Consider the following 5,171-nt stretch of genomic DNA (forward strand, 5'->3'; position numbering starts at 1 on the left):
TTTAAGGATTTCCAAAAATTTTGTAAATTTTTTATCTTTATTCTTCTGTTTCAATCTTTAAGAAAACAGAGGTAGTGGTTTTTCTAAAGGAACTTGTATTGGTTCATTTTCATTGTGGTTGCTTTCAATGTCTTCCTTCTTCTCCTCAACTTCAGTTTTTCTTTGGATTCTTGTTTCTACTTCTTTTCCACTTCGTAATTGAATAGCTTTAATTTGCTCCTTAATTTGATCTTTTGGATTAACTTCCACAGTACTCGAAAGAATTCTTGAAGGTCTGTTATTAAGTGTAGTAGCAATATGTCCTAATTGGTTTTCAATATTTCTAATAGCAGTCCCTTGATTTTGTATTTGAATTCCCATATTCAACATTACTTCTTCCATCATCAACTTCTTTTCCTTAACTTGTGGGCCAGGGTTAGAGTTAAACTCAGAAGGATAATAAGGTTGATAATTAAGATTTCCTAGGTTGTTTAAATTTTCTGAGGGGTTCACCGAATTGTTATAATTATTCCAACTAAAATTAGGGTGATTTTTCCATCCAGTGTTATAATAATTAGAATGGGGATTTTTCTTTTGATTATTTATAGCATTCAAAGTTTCATAAGATAATTGAGTATCAATTATCTACCCTAGTGAATTTTCATCTAATACTGGTGGTATTTGAGAATAGTTCACTCTAATTTGGTCAATCTTTTTTGATATAGCAGCAATTTGAGATGCTAAAATAGACATTGCATCAGAGTCATGAATACTAGCAAATGCTGTCTACTCATATAGGATTTACCCGTTCAGAGGGCCATTGAAAATTTTTAGTAGCCATTTCTTCAATTAAAGAGTATGCTTCATCAAAATGTTTTGACATTAGTGATCCACCTACAGTAGCATCTATAAATAATCTAAGTGATCCTACTAATCCATTATAACAAGTTTGAATTATTAACCAATCTGGTAAATCATGGTGTGGATATTTCCTAAGGAGATCCTTAAATCTTTCTGAGGCTTCATATATTGATTTCCCTTCAAAGTGACAAAAAGATGTAATATCATTTCTAAGCTTAGTAGTTTTCGAGGGTGGAAAATATTTAACCAAAAATTTTTGTGATAGTTCTCCCTAAGTTCTGATAGATCCAGGTGTTAATGAATTTAACCAAGCTTTAGCTTTATCCCTTAATGAAAAAGAAAAAAATCTAAGCCTAACAACATCATTAGACACTCCATCATAATTAAAAGTAGCACATATTTCAAGAAAACTAGCAAGATGTAAGTTAGGATCTTCAGTAAGTGTTCCTCCAAATTGATTATTTTGTACCATTTGGATAATAGCAGGTTTAAGCTCAAATGAATTAGCAGCAACATCAGGATTTTGAATAGTCAAGTGAAGTTCATCTGCTGTCGGATTAGTGTATTCTTTTTAAGGTCTTTGTCGATCTTCATTTATTTGATTATCTAAGTTATTCGTCATTTTGTTCAAATTTTAAATTTTTTTTGTTGTTTTCAAATTTTTCTAATAGTACATTCTAATTCTGAATCTAAGGTACTAAATCTTTAGATCCAATATTTTACATAAACAAATAAAATAAGCATAGGAGAATTTCTTAAAAATACTGTTAAATATATATATAAATATAGTTATGTAAAACTTATAAAGTTAACTCCACTTTACTATGATGTAAAAAAATTGATGCGTTATTTTATGAATAAGAAATTTAAGCAATTTATGTTGGGATTCTACGCAAGTATATGTATCGTTATTAAAAAATATAAGACTTTTTATTTAAGTCACAAATATCGATCTCAGGAGGAATGTTTAAATTTAAAATGATAAATTAACTAGGAAATTCACACAAATAAAGCAAAATTACTGTCACTAATTTTGAATTGTTTGAGATACTATCAGAACTAAATTATTAACTACTAGCAAAACTAAAATGTGAAGTTTAAACAGTAACTACTAAACTATATTTTATGTGAAGAAGTTTTCTAATATGAAAAATCATCTTTCCCACTATAATGAGTTTTTGGTAAAATGAGATGAGATAAGTGGTTTAAATATTTATTGTTCTAAATAAGAGCAGTTTTAATTCTCTACCCTGATATAGTGTAATAGAAAATCTTTGGCTAATCCTAGGTTAGGCTAAGAGGATACTAGCTCCCATTAGATAATTTCCGTTTTAGTCCCTAAATTTGTGGTTATGCTAAGAGGATATTGCGGTCTCTTGTAGCCTCTCTTAGAAGATGTAGGAAGAAGAAATCTCTCACTTCTCTCCCTCTATAACACTCTTAGAGAAGAATTTACACTTAAACTCACCACAAAAACTCAAAACTCTAAATAAATAAATGACTAATGGACTTAAAGTGGTTGGGGAGGGGTGGAAGAGAGATTTTTTTTATCAATTTTCACTCTAAATAGAGCCAAATGTGGTATTTTCTGATCAATTTTTGCTCTAAATAGAGACTAATGTCAATTTTCCAATAGGTGCATCCAAAAGCTATTCAAAAAGCATCTAAAATTGTTAAATCTTCTAGAAACAAGTCTTACAATGACATTGGCACCGTCGGCGCCCATTCTGGTGCCGTCGGCACCAGTGGCCCGTGAACTCTCTATTAAATGGCATCGTCGGTTCTGCTCTTAGCGTCGTTAGTGTTGAGCATAGTCCAACCTCTGTTCTGTAGGTTTGTGCCATCAGTGTCCCTCCTGGCGACGTCGACACTGATTATTTCTTGAAAAATGTCATTTGGACTCCAAATTCTTTGCTTCCTTTTGCTTCAAGTCCTAAAAATCAACAACCTACAATAAAACATCAAAAACACTTTTAAAGTGAAATATCACCAAAAATGAGTATAAAATATAGGTCTAAATATTCATATATTTTTTGTGTATCATATTCACAAATTAAGATTGAATTTATAGAAAAACTGATTACCTTTGGTTCTACTATGATGGAGAACTGGATAGTTGGGGCGACTTTAGCATGATCACTAGCTATAAAGAGAATCATGAGGGAAGTAGACCGAATATGTTAATGATAGCTAAATTTAATGAGGTTATTTCTTACGCTAAGCTTTTTGACATTCGTTTTGTAGGCCCTAGCTATACTTAAAGATGAAGCAAAGTCTTTGAGAGGTTAGTTAGAGTATTTGCAAATCAAAATTTGGATTAATGATTTTCTAACTACAACAGTATATCATCTTTTTATATTGGATTCAGATCATGGGCCTCTATTGCTGATTATAAATTTTTCCAACAAACCAACTAGTACATCCTTTCATTTTCATAACATGTGGACCAACCATTATACATTTTTACTATGTGTGAAGAATAACTAGCTAGAGGATATAGAGGGCAACCCTTGGGAGAAACTATGATAGTTGCTTCAAAATTTGGGTGGGGTTTTGAAGAAGTGGAATTAGCAATGCTTTGGTGACTATGACTAAAAAATTAAAACTGCTAAAGAGGAGGTTCGAAGGTTGGAACAAGTAGATATTTGCAATGATCTCTATACATTGGAGTTGAATGAAACATACAAAAATTTAAACAGGGCCATTAAATTTGATGAGGACTATCTTAAACAAATGGCTAGAAAAGTTCATTTTGTGGAAAATGATAGGAACACAACTTATTATCATGCATGTATTAAAAATATATGGGGTATTAATGCTATAAATAAAATCCAGGATCTTAAAGGAAATTGGCTTGATGAACAAGATGACATTATTTAAGGTGTTATGAAGTACTTGGAGTTAATTTTCACTAAAGCCCAAACTAATATAGCATTGGATGATACTATATACTGGGATGCTGATATGCCTAAAAATGTAATATTTTTCTTGCTTCATTTTATAATGATATTGTACTTTAAAGGTATGTTTTCTTGTGTTTTTTGTTTTAGGTACATCAAATTGAAGAATTTGGAGTGATTGCAGCAAAAGGAACAAAAATAGACCAAAACGGAGCAAATCGGAGCAAATCGGGCCGAATCGGGGCACACTGGAGCCAAGGGGACCTAAATCAGACACTTAAGTGCCTGTGCCCAGTGCTTAAGCACCCAAAATGGCACTTAGGCTCCACTATAGAGAGAGGGGGGCGCTTAAGCGCCCAAAAACGACGCTTAGGCGTCGGTAACGGTTTTCAACATATTTTCTAGAATATACGTCGGATTTGGACAATTTTTGAAACAGTTCTTTGTGCATCTCTTGGAAAATTCATTAGAAATGAGAAAAGGAACTTTCTAGAAGAATTTAGGGCAGTTATATGGAGTTTTGAAGAGGCACTTTAGGCACCATTTGGAAGATTCATTGAATCAGAACAGTTTTGAAGAGATACTTAAGCATCGCTTGGGAAATTATAAAAAAAGGCTTGGAAATGTTTTTAAAACAGCTCTTAGACTCTTGAATTAATTGAAAGAGGAGAAGAAGACTTGGAGAAGAAGAGAAGAAGTCTTGGGTGTGAGCCCCAAGCGGAGCGGCAAGGTGAGAGAGAAAGAGAGAGAGTGAGAGATTTCTTCTTTTCTTTTCACTTTATTCTTGGAAAGGATCGTAAGGAGATTGCTTTTTCTATATAAGGAGAGTTTGATTTCTATCAGAGATAAGTATTTTCATTTTATTTTTATTTGAATTTAGTACTTTGTTTGTATGTTTTCAAAGACTTGTTTGATGAAAAGTTCTTGTTGTTTCTCCATGTGTAGTGAGTAGTTTTGTTTACTTTTCCCACTTGTAATGAATTAGTATGCATGTGTAGGATATAGAATCAAGTAGAGTGAAAATATATTGTGATGATTTTACTTTGGTCTTCATTTACATGTAAACTTGATCAACTTGCATGTTAAAATCTGATCCGGGATGGTACTGTCTCAATCAACTGTGGTAGAATCACATGAGATTGTATGGATGAGAATGTAGTCTATATAGTTAAGTGAAAATAAATAGGGAAATAATCTTTAAAGGGTGTAAAATTAGAGGAATTTAGAGTGACAGGCTAAAGCCCCTAATTTGGTATATTGTTTTAGGTTTTTATATGAGATGTTAGCCTCTAGGTGGAGGGATAAGTGGGAACTCTAGAGTGAGAGCTAGTATTTTCTCTGCCTAGCATGTCTTCAAAACTATTCAAACTTTAGATTAACCAATGTTCTTTATAACATCTCTAGTAAGGGTAAAGAATATAATTGCTCCTA

This window comes from Phalaenopsis equestris, unplaced genomic scaffold (assembly GCF_001263595.1).
Source record: "Phalaenopsis equestris unplaced genomic scaffold, ASM126359v1 Scaffold233395, whole genome shotgun sequence".
Classification (NCBI taxonomy): Eukaryota; Viridiplantae; Streptophyta; class Magnoliopsida; order Asparagales; family Orchidaceae; genus Phalaenopsis; species Phalaenopsis equestris.